Below are 14301 nucleotides of genomic sequence, written 5' to 3'. Positions count from 1 at the left end.
AATGATACCAAGCGGAAACGCTTAAAAAACCCATAGTGGGCACACAGCCTAAAAAAAAATATTATAAATTATTATTATAATTAATATATTAATATTGTGCCAAATTAATTTCACGTGAACTATCACATGATCTATCACAGGTGATCATGTGACATGTGATACATCAGGTGTGCGTGTGTGTGTGTGTGTGTGTGTGTGTGTGGGGGGGGGGGAGGGGGGCGCACCTTCTAAACTGCCCGGGGCCCTTGCTACTCTTAATCCACCCCTGCACCCTCCACACTACTTATATGCACATGTAGCTCTTTCACGGACTGTTCCTCCATTACTGAGAAATCAGCTTTTAAATTGGTATGCAAATGAGGCTGAAGAGCTATGGTAGATCTGAAGCCTCTGAACGGTATAAGTATATACAGTACAGATAAATCCAGAGTCTTATCGGTGACATGTTCTTGCTGATCATAGTCATTCACTTTCCCTTCTCTCCTCTATTTAGCCCAGATCACCGTGATAACTTCTTCCATCCACGATGTGTCTCTGCAGAACTTAATGCACAGACGTCTTTGGATTATTATTTAACCGGCACTTTTCCCACTTTTTCCCACCTCTACACAAACTGCATAATGCTATAACCATCTCTAGTGCCCTGGAGAGTAATAATGCCCTCTCTGTTGCCCCACACAGTAATAGTACACCCCTCTGCCTTTATACAGTAATTGTGTCCAGCTCTCTGCCTCCATATACTAAAAGTCTCACGTCTGAGCTTCCACATGGTAAAAATGCCCCCATTGTGCTACTATATAGAAATATTAATCTTTCTAGGCACATTAAGGAATAGTTCCCACTCTGTGCCTCTATATAGTAATAATGCACCCCTCTGTGCCTCCATATAGTAATAATGCCCCCTTTCCCCTCTGTGCCTCCATGTAGTAATAGTGCCTCCTCTGTGTCTCCATATGGTAATAATGCCCCCCTATGTGTCCCCATATAGTAATAGTGCCCCCTCCGTGCCTCCATATAGTAATAGTGCCTCCTCTGTGTCTCCATATAGTAATAGTGCCTCCTCTGTGTTTCCATATAGTAATAGTGCCCCCTCCGTGTCTCCATATAGAAATAATGCCCCCTCTGTGCCTCCATATAGTAATAGTGCCCCCTCTGTGTCTCCATATAGTAATAGTGCCCCCTCCGTGTCTCCATATAGAAATAATGCCCCCTCTGTGCCTCCATATAGTAATAATGCCCCCTCCGTGCCTCCATATAGTAATAGTGCCTCCTCTGTGTCTCCATATAGTAATGATACCCCCTCTGTGTCCCCATATAGTAATAGTGCCCCCTCCATGCTTCCATATAGAAATAGTGCCTCCTCTGTGTCTCCATATAGTAATAGTGCCTCCTCTGTGTTTCCATATAGTAATAGTGCCTCCTCTGTGTCTCCATATAGTAATAGTGCCCCCTCCGTGTCTCCATATAGAAATAATGCCCCCTCTGTGCCTCCATATAGTAATAGTGCCCAATCTGTGTCTCCATATAGTAACAGTGCCCCCTCCGTGTCTCCATATAGAAATAATGCCCCCTCTGTGCTTCCATATAGTAATAATGCCCCCTCCGTGCCTCCATATAGTAATAGTGCCTCCTCTGTGTCTCCATATAGTAATAATGCCCCCTCTGTGTCCTCGTATAGTAATAGTGCCCCCTCCGTGCCTCCATATAGCAATAATGCCCCCTCTGTGTCTCCATATAGTAATAGTGCCTTCTCTGTGTCTCCATATAGTAATAGTGCCCCCTCCATGTCTCCATATAGAAATAATGCCCCCTCTATGCCTCCATAAAGTAATAGTGCCCCCTCTGTGTCTCCATATAGTGATAGTGCCACTTCTATTCCTCCATATAGTAATAGTGCCCCCCTCTGTTTTTCCATATAGTGATAGTGCCCCCTCTGTGCTTCCATATAGTGATAGTGCCCCTTCTATTCCTCCATATAGTGATAGTGCCTCTTCTGTGCCTATATGCAGTATGTCCATATACCAGGCATAGTGCTCCTCTGTAATTCTATATATTACTAGTGCCTCCATACAATTGTAATCCCCCCTTTACATCCTCCCATCCAGTGCCCTGGCAATAAAATAAAAATAAATGAAAACTCCCTTCTCCCACAACGAGTGGTGCTGTCCTTGTGCCGCAGTCTGTAGCTGCAGGCGGTGCGATGGAGTGATGTCATTGCGCTGGAGAAGCCTATAATTCAGGCATGTGCTGCGAGGACTGGCAGATGGTGGTGCAGGGGGCTGTATATAATGTATGGACAGACAGGTGGGAGGTATACAGACATGTAATATGTGCACCGCTCATTTAGACATAGACAACAGAATCAATTACATTTTATAATATATATTTGGGATAAGAAATTTTTACCCCAAGGAGGCGGAGGCTCGTAAAGTGCCTGCCGCACCCAGAGCACTTAAAGGGAAGTTGTCATGTCAGATAACGCTATCAACCTGTTTGGTTTTGAACCTGCAGGTCGTATTACAGGTAAGAGTGCTATCTATGAAAAACACTGTTAGCTTTCCTATGCAGAAAATTCACGAGCTTTTATCAGAGCGCTGACTGCTGTTATGTTCTGCAGCTTAGAACTAAAGAATAGGAGGGAAAAGCTGTCCCTGCACTGAGACTCAGCTAAACTCTACGCTGGGGTGGGTGCTCTATTCCTTGTGAATAGCCCCACCGAAACTCCTGCACTGAACTCAAACAAAGACCTGAAGGAAGGGGAAAAGGGGTCCCTAACAGATCTAAGGACTAGGAGAAAAAACAGGAGACCTCCTAATAGAAAAGTTAGTTGCAGAAACGAAGATTAAAGGGAACAAAACTGGTGGAACAAGAAGTCCCAGCATATCAATTGTCCAAAGCACAGAGAACTTAGCAAGGAAACTTAGCCAGAGCACAAGCGTAACAACACTGATGTCTAGCGGGGAATGGGAGACAGGTGCTGAGTAATAAAGAGTGAAGAGATCACGTGACCAAGACACCCAGCACCAGAGGAAAAGACTAGAAGCCAGCAAACCACAACAAGATGGCCGATAGTAAAACAATATAGATTCTAACACCTGCCTTTTTTATATTTTATACAGTGGACCTCACTACGGTTTCGAGGAGATCGCACCCAATATTCCACGGTGCGGCTATTATTTGTTTTCACATATTTTTCTCTATCTATCCAGATCATCCTAATTTCTAGTTTTCATCTTTATGTATCTCATTTTCTATGTTATCTATCTATGTCAGATCAATGTATTTATTATGGTTAATAAAAGGCTGTAAAAGTAAGTATAAGTAATGAAAAACAAATGGAGGGTCAATTTCTAACTAAATCACATGACTGTGTATAAAAAAAAAGCATGTTAGAGAGGCAGAGCCTCCCAGAAGCAAAGATGGTCAGAGGTCACCGATCTGTGAACAACTGCGTCTAATAATTGTAGAATAATTTCAGGAAATTTTTCCTCAATGTGAAATTACAAAGACTTTGAATATCTTCCATCTACAGGCCATAAAATCATCAAAAAATTCTGGAAAAATCCATGTGCACAAAGAATGGGGCTGATGGTCAATATTGAATGCTCATGATGTACGGACCCTGAGAAGGCTCTGCATGATATCAAGACATGATTCAGTCATCCAAGTCACTGCATGGGCTCAAAAAAATTTCCAGAAATCATTGTCTGTGATCACAGTTCACCATGCGTTCCACAAATGTAAATGACAGCTCTATCATGCAAAGAAAAAGCAGAATATCAGCACAATCCAGAAACGCTGTAGTCTTCTCTGCACTCATTTATAATGGACTCAGGCGAAATAGAAAACTGTTCTGTGGTCAGAAAAATCAAAATGTGAAATTCGTTATGGAAACCACAGACGCTGTGCCCTCAGAGTGAGAGGGACCATTCAGCTTGTTATGGAGGAGACGGACCATCCAGCTTGTTATCAAGGAGAGGGACCATCCAGCTTGTTACGGAGGAGAGTAAACATCCAGCTTGTTATGGAGTTAAAGGATCATCCAGCTTGTTATGGAGAAGAAGGACCATCCAGCTTGTTATCATGGAGAGGGACTATCCAGCTTGCTATGGAGGAGAGGGACCATCCAGCTTGTTATGGAGGAGAGGGCATTTGCAGCTTGTTATGGAGGAGAGGGACCATCCAGCTTTTTATCAAGGGGAGGGACCTTTATCAAGGAGAGGGACCATCCAGCTTGTTACGGAGGAGAGTAAACATCCAGCTTGTTATGGAGTTAAAAGATCATCCAGCTTGTTATGGAGAAGAGGGACCATCCAGCTTGTTATCATGGAGAGGGACCATCCAGCTTGTTATGGAGGAGAGGGACCATCCAGCTTGTTATGGAGGAGAGGGCATTTGCAGCTTGTTATGGAGGAGAGGGACCATCCAGCTTTTTATCAAGGGGAGGGACCTTTATCAAGGAGAGGGACCATCCAGCTTGTTACGGAGGAGAGTAAACATCCAGCTTGTTATGGAGTTAAAGGATCATCCAGCTTGTTATGGAGAAGAGGGACCAGCCAGCTTGTTATCATGGAGAGGGACAGTAGTGTAGCAGACCTATCTTTCGTCAAACTCAATTTGACAGGTGCCATGCCCCCTATCAAAGTGTATCAAAGTGTCTAGCCACACCCCTCATCCCCTCCCCTATCAGTTTGTGTGTTGTATCTTATTCATCATTTTATATGAATTTTATATGAGTTTGATGCTGCTATCTGATTATTTACTCTTATTTGATAGTGTATGAGTTTATCTGAGTTACAACTACCCCCCCAAGTATATAAAGTGTGTGTTTTATACGGATGTAAAAAGCAAAGACACAGTAAAAGTATTAAGCGATTTTATAGCCTCAACATTTTATTCTCATTTTATATGAGTTTTATATCCCCATACTGTTTATTTGATAGTGTGGATCTTATTGCTTGGCCATATTATCTATATGGCCAAGTTACAACTACCCCCAAGTATATAAAGTGTGTGTTTTATACGGATGTAAAAAGTAAAGACACAGTAAAAGTATTAAAAGATTTTATTTTTTTAAAGATAAATACATCTCCAAGACATTTCAAAGACAAAAACCACACTTTCACAAATGGTGAGATTCATGAATCAGGCATGTTACGCATATTGAACCAATTTCTGAACACGTTGAAGGATGGTGATGCAATTAGCTGTGGCCACACAGGGAAGTGTAACATTTATAGTTCTTCACAGACCAGATACCGAAAGATGGTGAAGCAATTAGTTGTGATCACAAAATCGCACACATCTCTGCTTATAAAGACAGCTTTTATTATTATACTTTGAATGTGCAGATAAGAGTGATGTTACAAGACCTGAGACTATTGCATCATTTTCACGCTTATTATCACCAAAACACTTTAAGACCTTATTGAAGGACAAACCACGGGCTAGATTAAGTTTATAGCCTCAACATTTTATTCTCATTTTATATGAGTTTTATAGCCCAAGACTTTATTCTTATTTGATAGGCTGATACTTATTTCTTGGGCATATTATGTATATGGCCAAGTTACAATTATCATTTTATATGAGTTTTATATCCCCATACTGTTTATTTGATAGTGTGGATCTTATTGCTTGGGCATATTTTCTATATGGCCAAGTTACAACTACCCCCAAGTATATAAAGTGTGTGTCTTATACGGATGTAAAAAGCAAAGACACAGTAAAAGTATTAAAAGATTTTATTGTTTTAAAAAATAAATACATCTCAAAGACATTTCAATAATATAAAAATCCTTACAGAATATTATAAAAAGTATCACAAGTACAATTAATATACAATTCTTACAAAATAATATAAAAAGTGTTACATTCACATGTACCAAAATGCATGTAATAATAATAATATACATTATTACATTTCTTGCAGATTAATATAGAGTGTTACAATTCAGTCAGATCATTTATCCAATACAACACTTACATCGTGAGCCACATGGATTGTAGTAATGGTAGAGACCTTTTTTTTTAGGCAGCAAAATTCCTTGTGTGATACCTAATGATGGAGAGTGTAAAGATTGAATTGTGCGGGTTGGTGTGGATAGCGTCCGGGGTGTAGATACATCGCTACCTTCACTGATGGAAATTTTTAATCCATCTAAAAGCTGTCTAGTAGTGGGATTGGCCACAACTGTAGATGGAATATTTAGCTCTGCCATTGCCTGCATAAATGAATCCCAACCCCGAGGCAGATTCCTGCTGGTCAGGGCATGGCTCTGTGTTGTACTACGTACCAAATCCAGCAAGTTAGATCCTGGTATTACAGTTCCTTTGAAAATAAATTCGCTTTTATCATTCCAGGATGTAACATTTTTATTTTGCAGCAGCCTGTTTAGTAAAAATTCAGCATTCTTTTTCTATCGTTGGTTTACATGGCTTACAATTTCACTGACCTCTTGATTTTTATCAGGGCCTGAATTTGGCAATTGTTGCTGATCAGATTCAGGAGGGCTAACGAGATTTAAAGTTGTTACTTCTTTTGAACTGTGCCTCGCATGTACCAAGTATCGTTGTAGCACGGAACTATACATTTTAATTTTCACATCATCGGGTATGTCACGACGTTGTAAAACTGCGCTAATTTCATCATCAAGACAACGAATAACACCAGACCCTCCACAAATCTGATGTGGGGAAAAGAGAGAGAGATTTCATCATATAGTTTTTGCCAGCATGAATAAAACCAAACAATATTATTGGGTTTGTGAGAAAAATGAGTTTCAATATTATGTAACAGCTGTTTTACAAAATAGCTCTTTCCAGAATTAGACGGGCCGGCTAGAATGCAGGAGAATGGGTGTTGTAGCCGCGGATCCATCACAATACTCAACTAATAGCCAAATGGCAGGGTGGTGAAGTCGTCTAATAGGCACCGCTTTGTGTAAACGCACTTTTGTGTTTTGCGCAGTGGCCTTGTTTCAATGTCCCAGTACTTTTTATTTCTCACAATGCCCGGCTGTTCTACGACAATTCGCTTCTGTGTTTCTGTGTCAGAATTATGCGGGTAGTCCAGAACTAAATCTTTCAGACTGCTAAAATTAATAGATTGAGTGTTACCGACATTTAGTGTTATACCCTTAACTTTTAAGACAGTTTTACCAGTGTTGAGTTTGTATCCGTAAGTTTTGGGACCCGCAGATACAAACTCTGTGATGTGAGTGTCATCGGGTATCTCACTGGTCAGGTCACCCAGGTAATCGCCTAAAGTCGGCTGCCACTCACCTTCCCTCTGCACAAAAATAACCGAATCTGTGTCGTGATAAAGACACCTCTCCTGCAACCGGCCCAGCAGAGAATAGAGCTCTAGCCGGGCATACGCGGTTGTAAAACACGCTATAAAAATGTTTGTGTTTTTGTTGACCGTGTGGTGTCCTTTTGCATATTTCCAGTTAATGGTTGCAGTTTCATCATCAATGAAATGTAACATTGAAATGTCATAGTAAGGTAGAAACACATGCTGAAAAAGCATCGGGGTTGCTAACAATGCTGGTACATGGTAAATTACATCTCTGTGCAAACTTTCCCCATAAAGAATTTAAGAAAAGTTTGGAGATCTGTCTCTTTGCAGGATTCACGCCTATATTTTCAGGCCGTAATTGTACACCTTCTTTTTCAAGAAAGGAGTCAATGTACTGTTTTTTCTTGACAACGTCACTGCACCAGCTGGGATAACCCGAAGCCTCCTGCTTATCCCGAAGATGTAATTTAATGTAGGGGGCAAACAGATCATCAGTGCTGTTAGGAAAATGCCATATTTCGTAGATGTGTGCGATCCTATACCCTTTTTCTATGGCCAGCTCAAGCTCTATAGTGCACCATGTACCTGTCGGGGAATGCTCTTCATCACTATGTGCACAAACATCCGTTTGTGAATTTACAACGCATGTGTAGCAAAGGGGGAACATTAACTTTTTGTTGAGTTTTACAGGGAGAACTGGAAAGAATAAATCTCTCGGAGGGTAGACCTTGACTTTAGCAATGCCAAAGTATTTTTTAATGAAACCAAAATCATCATAGATGATATCTGGGTGGCCTACAGGGTATGTTTTAGTTTTGTTTACAAAGGGATAAAGACTGGTGAAATCATAGTAATGTAATGTCTCCCCATCTCTCAGACTGTGATAGAGTTTAATGGCGTTAGTTCGCCCGCCATAAAGAGCATCGCGTGGGTCTAAAGGTGTTGGGAATTCCATTTGGAGAAGAAATGTTTGAAGGTTAGAATCTTTTTCAACCATTTCACCCCAGTCGTGCTCCCACATCACTCTTACGCTGTATCCGCAGCACTGCAAGTAACGCTTTTTAGCTAAAAAGGCGTAATATAACTGGCCATAAGATGTATTTGTGACTTTATTTGTGTCATTTTCATTGTAACATACAGGACACCCATGATAAAAACAACCCTGAAATTCAAATGCTACATGCTGTTTGTTAACATAGGCGTAACCATCTAAAAAATATCTCCCGACTTGTTTTTCGCCGCCCCTCAAAGCATGCTGAATGGTAATGTTCTCTGTATGTGCTACATACATGACCCACTGTATAGCGGGTGACGAGTAGCGTTTTTTTGTCTTGTGATAATTATCACCGGGTAAAATGGCGATGGTTTTTTTTTTTGGTAGAAATTTAAATCTGTACATTGCCATACATACAAAGGCCAGGGTGATGAGTTGAAAAGGATCAACACATCGGGACACTACAATTTTTTTCTTTTGCAGCTTACAGTATGTTTTAACATTTTTTCTCGTCATTTCCATAATACGCTCTCTGTAAAGTTCACACGAGCGTCTCAAAATCTCAACATCTTGCTGACAATAAGATTTTAGCTCAGCCTTAAAGTCAAAAGTTGAATTTTTCCCGGCCTTTTAGCTGCTTTAGAATCGTGGTTGGTTCTAGCAACAGACCCCGCATGAAGCAATTTGCCGCCTGTATAAAAATTTTGTATTTAGTTTCATGTGTAAATACATATGAACAACTGTTGTTTTTCAAAGAGACGTGACCTTTTCTTTTCCTATTCATCAGGTGGTGTGGTGTTCTCGACTTTTTAGGTGGATTAGAAGTCAGCATGTTTTCCGGCGTATACGTCGCCTGCAGCACCCCTGCATCTGTATACATATTAGAATTTACATTCATGTATAAATACACAGGATGAAACATTGTGTAAATAGATAGGTGTGTGCATATATGTATTTATATAGTTGGAGCATACCACTGATCGGCTGTTGTAAATTAGTTTCGCTTGTCTCTCCTGCAGTGCTGGTACAGGCCATAGTTTCTGCAGCTGCGATACCAGTAACATCAATATTCATATCTGCTAGAATATCGTCAAGCTCGCGTACAATCAAGAATCATTGTGGAGAGGCGTAACTGGGCTGTGTTTGTGGGTGTTTGTGGGAGTTAACAGAAGGTGTGTTTTTCTGGTAGCCTCCTTTATATTCATGTATTCTTCCAGCCTGATAGCATGACACACAGCTCTGAGACAGAAAGTGTTGATCCATAGCAACATTCCTCACAGCTCAGATCGGGTCTAAACGTAAGTATAATCAGCCCATTACGCATTGTCTAGTTATTTTGTCTTACCACTATACCCAGTTGTTTAATTATGTTTAAGCGTGCATAGTTAAAGGTATTATTTGTTTTAATAATTTAGTCATATATTCAATATGCTACAACTGAAATAACATAATAGTTACTAGATGTTAATGATCACTAAATAGAGCATTCACTGCACAGTGTTTAATCATGTATAAAGAGTTTACCCTGTATTAGTTTGGTAGTTTTGCTTGCTTAATATAGTGGTATTTATGCGGCTGCTTTTAATTTACATGATGTGTAACATAATCTACTTCTTTTAAAGTTATATTAATTATATAAAATGCAGAAAATTTGCTAGTTTCAGTATTATACCGTACTTGAATGCAGGCAGTCGTCATTCAAATCACTATTGTATTACTATAGATTTAGTACAGGTAGCACAGAAAATTCACACATACTTAATTTTATTTTAGATGGAAGGACAAAATTTTGTGGATCCATACGTTGACATGCTTACAGATACAGAATTAGGTATGCATTACATCGAATATAGCTAGAATTGTTATTATCTTATTTCAATTATATGTAGATGTTTTATATATTATTTTTATATTTCATTCTTTCTTGTTAAAGCGGCGTATATGGATTGCGAGCTTGACGATATTCTAGCAGATATGAATATTGATGTTACTGGTATCGCAGCTGCAGAAACTATGGCCTGTACCAGCACTGCAGGAGAGACAAGCGAAACTAATTTACAACAGCCGATCAGTGGTATGCTCCAACTATATAAATACATATATGCACACACCTATCTATTTACACAATGTTTCATCCTGTGTATTTATACATGAATGTAAATTCTAATATGTATACAGATGCAGGGGTGCTGCAGGCGACGTATACGCCGGAAAACATGCTGACTTCTAATCCACCTAAAAAGTCGAGAACACCACACCACCTGATGAATAGGAAAAGAAAAGGTCACGTCTCTTTGAAAAACAACAGTTGTTCATATGTATTTACACATGAAACTAAATACAAAATTTTTATACAGGCGGCAAATTGCTTCATGCGGGGTCTGTTGCTAGAACCAACCACGATTCTAAAGCAGCTAAAAGGCCGGGAAAAATTCAACTTTTGACTTTAAGGCTGAGCTAAAATCTTATTGTCAGCAAGATGTTGAGATTTTGAGACGCTCGTGTGAACTTTACAGAGAGCGTATTATGGAAATGACGAGAAAAAATGTTAAAACATACTGTAAGCTGCAAAAGAAAAAAATTGTAGTGTCCCGATGTGTTGATCCTTTTCAACTCATCACCCTGGCCTTTGTATGTATGGCAATGTACAGATTTAAATTTCTACCAAAAAAAAAAACCATCGCCATTTTACCCGGTTATAATTATCACAAGACAAAAAAACGCTACTCGTCACCCGCTATACAGTGGGTCATGTATGTAGCACATACAGAGAACATTACCATTCAGCATGCTTTGAGGGGCGGCGAAAAACAAGTCGGGAGATATTTTTTAGATGGTTACGCCTATGTTAACAAACAGCATGTAGCATTTGAATTTCAGGGTTGTTTTTATCATGGGTGTCCTGTATGTTACAATGAAAATGACACAAATAAAGTCACAAATACATCTTATGGCCAGTTATATTACGCCTTTTTAGCTAAAAAGCGTTACTTGCAGTGCTGCGGATACAGCGTAAGAGTGATGTGGGAGCACGACTGGGGTGAAATGGTTGAAAAAGATTCTAACCTTCAAACATTTCTTCTCCAAATGGAATTCCCAACACCTTTAGACCCACGCGATGCTCTTTATGGCGGGCGAACTAACGCCATTAAACTCTATCACAGTCTGAGAGATGGGGAGACATTACATTACTATGATTTCACCAGTCTTTATCCCTTTGTAAACAAAACTAAAACATACCCTGTAGGCCACCCAGATATCATCTATGATGATTTTGGTTTCATTAAAAAATACTTTGGCATTGCTAAAGTCAAGGTCTACCCTCCGAGAGATTTATTCTTTCCAGTTCTCCCTGTAAAACTCAACAAAAAGTTAATGTTCCCCCTTTGCTACACATGCGTTGTAAATTCACAAACGGATGTTTGTGCACATAGTGATGAAGAGCATTCCCCGACAGGTACATGGTGCACTATAGAGCTTGAGCTGGCCATAGAAAAAGGGTATAGGATCGCACACATCTACGAAATATGGCATTTTCCTAACAGCACTGATGATCTGTTTGCCCCCTACATTAAATTACATCTTCGGGATAAGCAGGAGGCTTCGGGTTATCCCAGCTGGTGCAGTGACGTTGTCAAGAAAAAACAGTACATTGACTCCTTTCTTGAAAAAGAAGGTGTACAATTACGGCCTGAAAATATAGGCGTGAATCCTGCAAAGAGACAGATCTCCAAACTTTTCTTAAATTCTTTATGGGGAAAGTTTGCACAGAGATGTAATTTACCATGTACCAGCATTGTTAGCAACCCCGATGCTTTTTCAGCATGTGTTTCTACCTTACTATGACATTTCAATGTTACATTTCATTGATGATGAAACTGCAACCATTAACTGGAAATATGCAAAAGGACACCACACGGTCAACAAAAACACAAACATTTTTATAGCGTGTTTTACAACCGCGTATGCCCGGCTAGAGCTCTATTCTCTGCTGGGCCGGTTGCAGGAGAGGTGTCTTTATCACGACACAGATTCGGTTATTTTTGTGCAGAGGGAAGGTGAGTGGCAGCCGACTTTAGGCGATTACCTGGGTGACCTGACCAGTGAGATACCCGATGACACTCACATCACAGAGTTTGTATCTGCGGGTCCCAAAACTTACGGATACAAACTCAACACTGGTAAAACTGTCTTAAAAGTTAAGGGTATAACACTAAATGTCGGTAACACTCAATCTATTAATTTTAGCAGTCTGAAAGATTTAGTTCTGGACTACCCGCATAATTCTGACACAGAAACACAGAAGCGAATTGTCGTAGAACAGCCGGGCATTGTGAGAAATAAAAAGTACTGGGACATTGAAACAAGGCCACTGCGCAAAACACAAAAGTGCGTTTACACAAAGCGGTGCCTATTAGACGACTTCACCACCCTGCCATTTGGCTATTAGTTGAGTATTGTGATGGATCCGCGGCTACAACACCCATTCTCCTGCATTCTAGCCGGCCCGTCTAATTCTGGAAAGAGCTATTTTGTAAAACAGCTGTTACATAATATTGAAACTCATTTTTCTCACAAACCCAATAATATTGTTTGGTTTTATTCATGCTGGCAAAAACTATATGATGAAATCTCTCTCTCTTTTCCCCACATCAGATTTGTGGAGGGTCTGGTGTTATTCGTTGTCTTGATGATGAAATTAGCGCAGTTTTACAACGTCGTGACATACCCGATGATGTGAAAATTAAAATGTATAGTTCCGTGCTACAACGATACTTGGTACATGCGAGGCACAGTTCAAAAGAAGTAACAACTTTAAATCTCGTTAGCCCTCCTGAATCTGATCAGCAACAATTGCCAAATTCAGGCCCTGATAAAAATCAAGAGGTCAGTGAAATTGTAAGCCATGTAAACCAACGATAGAAAAAGAATGCTGAATTTTTACTAAACAGGCTGCTGCAAAATAAAAATGTTACATCCTGGAATGATAAAAGCGAATTTATTTTCAAAGGAACTGTAATACCAGGATCTAACTTGCTGGATTTGGTACGTAGTACAACACAGAGCCATGCCCTGACCAGCAGGAATCTGCCTCGGGGTTGGGATTCATTTATGCAGGCAATGGCAGAGCTAAATATTCCATCTACAGTTGTGGCCAATCCCACTACTAGACAGCTTTTAGATGGATTAAAAATTTCCATCAGTGAAGGTAGCGATGTATCTACACCCCGGACGCTATCCACACCAACCCGCACAATTCAATCTTTACACTCTCCATCATTAGGTATCACACAAGGAATTTTGCTGCCTAAAAAAAAAGGTCTCTACCATTACTACAATCCATGTGGCTCACGATGTAAGTGTTGTATTGGATAAATGATCTGACTGAATTGTAACACTCTATATTAATCTGCAAGAAATGTAATAATGTATATTATTATTATTACATGCATTTTGGTACATGTGAATGTAACACTTTTTATATTATTTTGTAAGAATTGTATATTAATTGTACTTGTGATACTTTTTATAATATTCTGTAAGGATTTTTATATTATTGAAATGTCTTTGAGATGTATTTATTTTTTAAAACAATAAAATCTTTTAATACTTTTACTGTGTCTTTGCTTTTTACATCCGTATAAGACACACACTTTATATACTTGGGGGTAGTTGTAACTTGGCCATATAGAAAATATGCCCAAGCAATAAGATCCACACTATCAAATAAACAGTATGGGGATATAAAACTCATATAAAATGATAATTGTAACTTGGCCATATACATAATATGCCCAAGAAATAAGTATCAGCCTATCAAATAAGAATAAAGTCTTGGGCTATAAAACTCATATAAAATGAGAATAAAATGTTGAGGCTATAAACTTAATCTAGCCCGTGGTTTGTCCTTCAATAAGGTCTTAAAGTGTTTTGGTGATAATAAGCGTGAAAATGATGCAATAGTCTCAGGTCTTGTAACATCACTCTTATCTGCACATTCAAAGTA

At 39.5% G+C, this 14301-nt stretch overlaps 2 long non-coding RNA genes across 3 annotated transcripts; one reads left to right on the top strand and one right to left on the bottom strand.

Moving 5' to 3' along the window:
* Positions 1 to 5726: 5726 nt before the first annotated feature.
* Positions 5727 to 9394, bottom strand: LOC141176253 (uncharacterized). Its single transcript, XR_012253118.1, has 2 exons — positions 9269 to 9394; positions 5727 to 6686 (listed from the first exon to the last, which is right to left on the bottom strand). It is a non-coding gene; the product is annotated as an uncharacterized lncRNA (long non-coding RNA).
* On the top strand, positions 9357 to 13910 carry LOC141176252 (uncharacterized). Of its 2 annotated transcripts, none has more exons than XR_012253117.1 (4): positions 9357 to 9592; positions 10068 to 10125; positions 10228 to 10368; positions 10473 to 12063. It is a non-coding gene; the product is annotated as an uncharacterized lncRNA (long non-coding RNA). The 2 variants fall into 2 exon arrangements; XR_012253116.1 differs by lacking the exon at positions 10473 to 12063 and adding an exon at positions 12951 to 13910 and having other exon boundaries at positions 9359 to 9592.
* Positions 13911 to 14301: the final 391 nt, after the last annotated feature.

The sequence above is a fragment of the Phyllobates terribilis genome, unplaced genomic scaffold (assembly GCF_046119375.1).
Source record: "Phyllobates terribilis strain yellow unplaced genomic scaffold, ASM4611937v1 Scaffold_19__1_contigs__length_20705806, whole genome shotgun sequence".
In the NCBI taxonomy this organism is placed as follows: domain Eukaryota; kingdom Metazoa; phylum Chordata; class Amphibia; order Anura; family Dendrobatidae; genus Phyllobates; species Phyllobates terribilis.
This window is presented reverse-complemented; position numbering and strand designations above follow the sequence as displayed.